Source organism: Arachis ipaensis, chromosome B04 (genome assembly GCF_000816755.2).
Source record: "Arachis ipaensis cultivar K30076 chromosome B04, Araip1.1, whole genome shotgun sequence".
NCBI lineage: Eukaryota > Viridiplantae > Streptophyta > Magnoliopsida > Fabales > Fabaceae > Arachis > Arachis ipaensis.
In genome coordinates, this window is record NC_029788.2 from 78,932,851 (window position 1) to 78,941,348 (window position 8,498).

Genomic DNA, 8,498 nt, shown 5'->3' on the forward strand with positions numbered 1-8,498 from the left:
TGCTTTGTTAGGGCGAGATTGGATCCATGGTGTGGGGGCTGTACCTTCTACCGTGCATCAAAGTGTTCTTCTTTGGACGAAGGATGGCAAGCCTGAAGTCATTAAGGCATATTCGACCCTTTATGTCGAATAGCTATATATTGATTTCAAAATGTATAATCCTAAGTTGAAGTCTTTGAATGTTGACAGGACACTGAACTCTTATAATTGTGAAGGTTCTTACTTGTCCTCGGAAGGTTTGGCAGTGAAGTTGTGCTACCCAGAGTTGGACTTTACTCCAACTGGTTGGGATTGTCTCTCTTGAAGATCTCTTGAACAGTTACCCTATGGAACAGGTTGAGGAAATTTCGGATTACCTGGTAACTTTAAATAATTATTTAAGTAATTCACTTTCTGTAGAGAATAAAAGTGGTTCCTTTGATGAAGTGGAATCATTTAGGAATGTAAGTTCTTTAAGTGATTGTAGTAACTCGATGCCTTCTATCGAGTTTTGTCATGGCTTTCGTTTTTCTTATTTCTGTAATCCAAATGATGTTGCACACTGAACTGCTGATGTGGTAGCAGAAGTACATGGTATTGAAAATCAAGTTGATGTTAATTTAATAAATGATCAAGTACATTCACTTCCTAATGAGCCTGTTAAATTTTTCTTTTGATTGCATCTATGATCTCGAACCTTTGGGTTTTGAAAAATATTCAGTAAAAGATGATGATCATTTCAAAGGGTTTGAATCTCAAGATCCCTTAGAAGAAATTAATTTGGGGACTCCGGATGATGTTCAAATTACATATATTTGTAAAGATCTTGTCGATCCTTTTCGAACAGAACTTTTCCATCTTTTACATAAATTTAAAGATTGTTTTGCTTGGGATTATCATGAGATGCCTGGTCTCGATCGTTCTTTTGTAGAGCATCGATTAGCATTAAAACCAGATGCTCGACCTATAAAACAAACCCCTCGTCATTTTACTCCAGAAATTAATCAAAAGATTAAAGACGAGATAGAACGCTTAATTAAAGACAAAATTTATTCGAACTGCACAATATGTGGAATGGGTTTCGAATATTGTTCCTGTGATGAAGAAAAATGGAAAGTTAAGAGTATGCATTGATTTTCAAGACTTGAATAATGCTACTCCAAAGGATGAATACTTCATGCCAATTGCAGATATGTTGATCAATTCTGCAGCGAAAAATGAAATTTTAAGTTTTATGGACGGTTATTCAGGATATAACCAAATCTTCATTGCAGAAGATGATATGTCCAAAACTGCCTTTCGTTGTCCTGGGGCGTTAGGCACTTATGAATGGGTAGTTATGCCATTTGGTTTGAAAAATGCTGGTGCTACTTATCAACGAGCAATGATTGCTATATTCCATGAGTTTATTGAAAATTTATGGAGGTGTATATCGATGATGTCATGGTAAAATCGATTTCGGTGAATCAACATATTAATCACCTATGAAAAGCCTTCGTCACCATGAGGAAGAAGGGACTAAAGATGAACCCTTTAAAATATGTTTTTGGGGTGTCAGCTGGAAACTTTCTAGGTTTTGTTGTTCATAAAAAATGAATTGCAATCGATAAAAATAAGACAGATGCAATTTTGGCATTATCTGCACCTAAATCAACAAAAGAAGTGCAATCATTCCTAAGAAAGTTAAATTATCTCAGAAGGTTTATTTTGAGTCTTTCTGATCGAACTCGAATATTTGCATCTTTAGTGAAGCTAAAGAATAATTCACAGTTCGAATGGACGAATGAACATCAGTCAGCATTCGACTCAATTAAGGTATCTAAGTCCCCGATTATGGCAAGCGTTCGCCCACATGAGCCCTTAAAATTGTACATCGCGGCATCTATAAACACAATTGGGTGTATGCTAGCCCAAGATGATGGAAATGGACATGAACGGATTGTTTATTACCTTAGTCGAATTTTAACTGAAATCGAGACAAGGTATTCCCCGATAGAGAAATTATGCTTGTCTTTATACTATGCCTGTATGAAATTAAAATGTTATATGGTGGCTAAATCGGTGAAAGTTATAGCACAAACTGATATCATCAAATATATGTTAAGTTTCCTAATGTTACGAGGACGTTTAGGAAAATGGATGCTAGGCTAGCTTTGACTGAGTTTGATTTACAATATGTCCCAGTCAAAGCTGTGATAGGTCATGTCATTGTAGATTTTCTTGTCAATAATTCGAATAATCTGAATGACCAGGGGGCAAATGTAATCGACATTGAAGTCGATTATTGTAAGTTGTATTTTGATGGATTGAAGCACGAAGATGGTGCAGGGGTTGAAATTCTTATTATCTCACCAGAGAGGATTCTATCAGAATTCTTTCGAATTAAAATATCCTTGCTCAAATAATGTGGTAGAGTACGAAGCCTTAATTCTGGGTCTCAAAATATTAATTAGTAAAGGGGCTTTGGAAGTCCAGATATTAGGAGATTCCCAGTTAGTTTTGAAGCAGTTATCAAAGGAGTTTAAATGCAATAATGAGAAGTTGCAAAAGTATTTAACAACTGCTTGGGAGTTGTTAACATCCTTTTGAAAAGTTTCCTTGGTTCACATTCCAAGCATAATGAAATTGCTAATGAATTAGTCCAAATTGCTTCGAGATATAGAATCGATCTAGAAACTCTTAAAAAATTGGCTAGTATTCATCAAATATTAGTGCCTGCAAATGAAAGAGAGGCTTTGTGCATAGATGAATGGGAAGATGATGATTGGAGGAAGCTCATTGCTGAGTATTTGAAAAATCCCAATACCTCAGTTGAAAGAAAGATAAAATTGCAAGCGATGAGTTTTGTCTTAATGGATGATGAATTGTATAAGAAAGGAATCGATGGAAGTTTGTCGAAATGCTTAGGCCTAGATGATCAAAGTATTGCTTTGGGTGAAGTCCATAATGGGATATGTTATGCCCATCAGGCTGGAAAGAAGATAAAGTGGTTGTTATATCGCAATCATGTGTATTGGCCATCTATAATAAAAGATTGTATCGATTATGCAAAGGCATGTCAAGAATGCCAGAAACATGGTTTGATACAACAGATTCCATCATCTGAGTTGCATTCGATAATAAAACCATGGCCATTTAGAGGTTGGGCTTTAGATTTGATTGGGTTGATCCACCCTCCTTCATCAAAAAAAGCATAAATTTATCTTAGTAGCAATTGATTACTTCACAAAGTAGGTTGAAGCAATTCCTCTAATAGAAGTTGGGCAAAATGAAATAATAGACTTCATTGAGGAACATATTATCCATCGGTTTGGAATTCCTCAAACATTGAGCACTGATTAAGGGACTATGTTTACTGGTCAGTGAATTAAAAATTTTGCGGTCTCGAGGGATATCAATATGGTTATCTCAACTCCTTATTATGCACAGGCTAATGGGCAAGGAGAGGCAGCAAATAAAATCCTAATAAGTCTGATAAAGAAGCATATCGGGAATAAATCCCGAACGTGGCATGAAACTTTATGCGAAGTATTATGGGCTTATCGAAATTCACCAAGGGGGTCAACAAGTACTTCACCCTATAAATTGGTTTACGGCCATGATGCAGTGTTGCCATTAGAAATTAATTTAAATACCTTGAGAGTATTGAAACAAAATGATTTGCCAGTAGATGATTATTGGAATGCAATGTTTGATGAATTGAATGAACTAGATTCAGAGCGAATCCTAGTACTTGAGAGTATGATTCGACAAAAAGAAGGTGTTGCTCAAAGTTATAATCGTCGAATAAAAGAAAAGTGTTTTAGTATAGGTGAATTGGTTTTAAAAGCCATTTTGCCAATGGAAAAAAATCGAAATTTCTTGGCAAATGGTCCTATACTTGGGAGTCCAAGTGATAGGATTGTATTCGGAAAATGCATATTGGATAAAAGATATCGAATCGGGAAATATAATTGACTCGATTAATGGGAAATATTTAAAGCCATATTTTTGTTCGCCAAATTGAAGTCAAGATGCATAAGTCCAAAAGAAAGTAAAATTATTACAAATACTGAAATCAATACTGAAATCTAAGAGGAATGAGGTGCCAGCTGCTAGGAGTCTTGCCAAGTCTGAGCGTAGCTTTTCCCTATTGTTGTTCAAAGTTGAAAGTGTCTCAGCATGCTTGAACTTTTCATATTGGACCTTGACAAGTTATTTTTCATATTCTTCTTGCTTGGTCTCAATAGAAATAATTTCTTGAATGATTTGTTGTTGTTCTTGCTGTGCAGTAGTTAGAGGTACGGCTATTTCAGCCCGTCTCTCGCGTATTTTGGCAAGCTTTTCATTGATTCGGGCCAATTTAGTTTCAAGTTTTATCTCTTCCTTGTCATAAAAAGCTTGAATATAAATAGTGTGAGAGATTCTCAAATTGAATTCTTCACGAGAAGCTTTTTTCGGTTGAAGAGCAGAGGCACAATTATCTACTTCAGTTTTGATCTTAGCCTCTTCATTTTTGATCTCTTGGAGTTTATTTTGAAAAGCTACACTGTTGTTGGCCAACTGTTTGAATTGTTGGATTATGGCAGAATATGGAGTAGAAGCCGAAAATTCAAAGGTAGAATTCAAAAGATCAGATAAAAGCTGGTTGAGAAGGGCATCCTTGATCCATGCAGCAGCTGGATGATCCAAGAGTTTAAGAAGTGACCGAAGCTGTTCTCGAGTGTCAACATCCAGTTCGAATGGAGGACTAGATGAAGATGGTCTAGAAAGTGTTGGTGCGGGAACAGGCGCTTCGTCCTCTTGGATAACTCGATTTAAGACGGAGATCAGGTTAGCCAATGTAGCACTTGTAGGTGTGGTAGAAGTGCCCAAGTCTCTAGACTCTTGACCGGGAGGAGTTTGAAATTTAGCCTGTTGAGGGGGACTGGAGAATCCCTAAGGAGTTTCTAAGAATTTAGATCGAAGTGAATCTGAATTGGTAGTCTTAACAACTCGTGAGACAGAGTCAGAGTCTGGAGCCACTTAGTTTTCAGCAGAAAGTGCAGTTTGATTGTTTGGTGAGGTTGGTCCAAGGGTTTGAGTTTGTGTTGGAGAATGATGTGTAGGGTCTTTTGTCAAATCAATCACCTGTGTTCTAGAGGGACGAGGAAAAGCAACTTGTAGTGGTTCGACAGATTCTGTAGCTTGAATTGAATCATGAGATGTAAAATGTCCCAAATCCAGGTGTTGTTGCAGAAGTGGTTGATCAAGTGCCACAGGGATGTGATTGAGTCAGCAGCAGTAGTAGGCTGATATAAAAAGTACACAATTATAAGTTAAGATTTATTCTAATTCAAATGAAATATATATAGAAATGATGATGTTACCAGAATGAGTCTTGGCTTTCGAATTAACTTAACACCAGGGTCTAAATCAGTTGTATCCTCTGATTGAGAGGAAGCTGCAAGAATGTTCCGGATGGTTTGCTCACTTCCATCAGAGCTTTCACTTGATGGTTGCAACTATAGCTGAAGGAAAAAATCAAAATCAAGAATTGTTAAACAGATATGATTTTCGAAATATTCTAATTCGAAGTACATGGGTGTGTGTAAAAATAGTTACCCTTCTGGAAGTCTTGGTGGGAGTCCTTCGACTTTTATGTTGTGGTTATCGAGAAGAGGCTGTGGTGTCAGCTTTTCTTTTTTGAGATTTTTTGGGAGAACCTTCAGCAGCAGGGTCTGTTCGAATGGCAGATTGCTGAATCTCCTCTAAAGTGCGACTGTACCTATAGTAGTAAGCGGTCCACCATTCGAGACAAGACTTGGTGATATATGAGCTGCGATCATAAACAAGGAAATTAAAATGTTCCCTTTGTTGTTGATTTGTCGAGAGGAGGAAATCAAGTTCACTTTGAGAAGTCAAAATGATATGGCAAAATGGTTTGTTGTTTCGAGGAAGAGGGGTTGGAATGGCCTGTGAGAATCCCAGTTGCCTAGCTGTGAAGTGAAGGGCGTACAGGGTCACCTTGAATTTTTCCTTCTTGTGCTGGGGTAGCCCTGTAGGGATTACTTGAACGGCTAGCAAGTTTGCCCAATTTCGATTAGCCAGTTCATTTTCTTCAGTATCATGTGGAAAAAGCAAGCGATTGAGCCATGCAGGACCACAATTTCGACAAAAAGGGGGCGAAAGTGATCTTTTCATTGTAAAAATCTTTACAAGAATGGAAGAGAGAAAAAACAGCCCAAAATCGGTTTTTATCTTATTGTGTATCTGGGAAGTTTGGCTTGTAGTCAGCCAATCAGAAGCCTTCAATGTGTTGCTTGTCAGTAGCACCACCCCCAGACTTTGTCATATACTTTTCGAAAATGGCATTAAGCCATAATTGGAGAAGTCAGAGGGGGCCACCAGTACTGATCAGACAATTGTTTCGGAGACAATGTACAAATTGTCCTAGCTCTTCGAAAACTTGCCCGAAAAGAAGCTTGGCCAAATTAAGGGTATTTCCTTCATGAAGCAGAGCAGCCAAAGGAAGGAAAAACTTTGACATCTGGACACTTTGAGAACAGAAAATAATGGCATTTAGCCAATAGAATAGAAAGGCTACATGCTCGTCATCTGTGACGGCAGTGCCCTCTTTGCCGATGTGGTGAGCAATGAAATCACTATAAGAACTGGTAGGGGCAATGTTGTAGTAGCGTTTGGGTTGCATGTCGGGAGTGCAGTCTGGAGGATTTATGGAAAGTCCTGTAATAGCGGCCACATCCAAGAGAGACATACCAATCATTCCATAAGGGAGGTGAAAATTATTGGTTGTCCTATTCTAGAAACAGGTTACAACTCCAATCATCCAAGGGAGCGTTGAAGGTGAGAAGTGAGAGAGCTTTTGGAGTTCTTGAATACCTAGAGCCCCCAAGCAGTGCTTTTTGTAGGAGCAAGGCGCTAAAGCCAGGCCGTGAAGTCGGTACCCCGAGGATTAATCTTTGGATTATTCCTGAAAGGTTTCTGATTAATGAAGAAAGAGATATCGAGGGCTTGGTTGATCAACAGATCTTCTCCCTGGGCACTAGGGAAGAAAGGTGATTTCTTATTCGCCCTTTCTAGGGATTCGACAGGCCCAAGGAAACAATGTGTATCTTCACCCACTGTGAAAGGGATCAGGATTCTAGTATCATTAACTTGAAGCTGTGGATCGTCAATAACTTCATCATTGACTTGATTCAGCACATGAAGGGCTGGTGGAGCTGGTGGTGCGACCACCAGACCGTTACCCTTATCTTGGGCAGCAGCATGAGAAGAGGAAACGGTCATTGCAGAACAGAGAAAAAGGAAGTTTGAAAGGTTAAGGGTTATGCAAGAAAGATTGATGCAAGAGGAATTCAGAGAGCAATGGTTCGAGAAAAATTGAACGAGGGCGAAAATGTCGAATTTAAAGGAAGTGTTACTGTAACTGTTATCACAGAAGGAATGCAAAAAGAGATAACTTTGTGAGGAAGGTAAAGTGGTGGAAAGAGAAAGTGCAAGTCTCGGAAAACATGTCGAGTGGATCAGTATTAATGGGGAAGTTAAATGGTAATTATTACTGATTTAAGAGATTGAAATTTGAATTTGGATTAAGTGTTTCATCTTTCAAATAATGCTATTGAAGACAAACACATTAATCCAATGGGGGCAATTTGTTGATCGAATCGAGATAAGTTGGTTCGAGGTAGTGAAAAGGTCGATCGAGATGTGAGCTATTGTCGAAGAAATACACGTGCATGAATTGGTTGAAGGTACCTGACACAGACTCGATTTTAAACACTTTATTAAATCGAACGGGTCCAATCGAAGTAAGTATTCTAAGGAAGAAATCGAATAGTGGTTCGAATAGTAGATCGAGCAGTTACGTGAGTGGAGAAGTTGGAGGCTTTCACCATGTGAGGAATTGATGGGTGACGTTTCATTAGCAAAAGAGTGGGAACGGTTACCAAGTAGTGTGCATTAAAGACAGCACCATGTAATCAATAATCGGTTACAATGAGTAGACTATAAATATTAGAAAGTTTTAGGGAATGAAGGTTGGAACCTTTCTCCAGAAATACACTCAAGCACACTCATATCCCACCGAATTCCTGAGTCTGCATTCGAGTTTAATTTCTGTAGGGTTCCTTCTATTGTCTTTAAATTCCATTTACATTTTTTGTAAACTTTACTTTTCTTGTCAAATTTATGTTTCAAGTAACAATTTAAATTTCAAATGCAATTTACATTCTAGTACCTTTAATTTTCATGTCAAAAGTCCTTTGACCCAGCCGAAGGCATCTTTACCGTTTTCCTTTAATTTCAATGCAATCTTTTCGATTTCAATCAATTTAACTTTTGAATTGCTTGCTTTTTAACTTCTTTTATCTTTTTACAAAACTTTTATTTACTTGTTATTTTAATACTAATCTAATCGAAGAAACTTTGATGCACTTATAGAAAACTGGTACCTGCAAAAGAGGAGTAGGTTTTGCTCCCAAACTATTAGAATCGAATCACTATCAATTTACTAAAAATCGACAAAACAATTTCATATA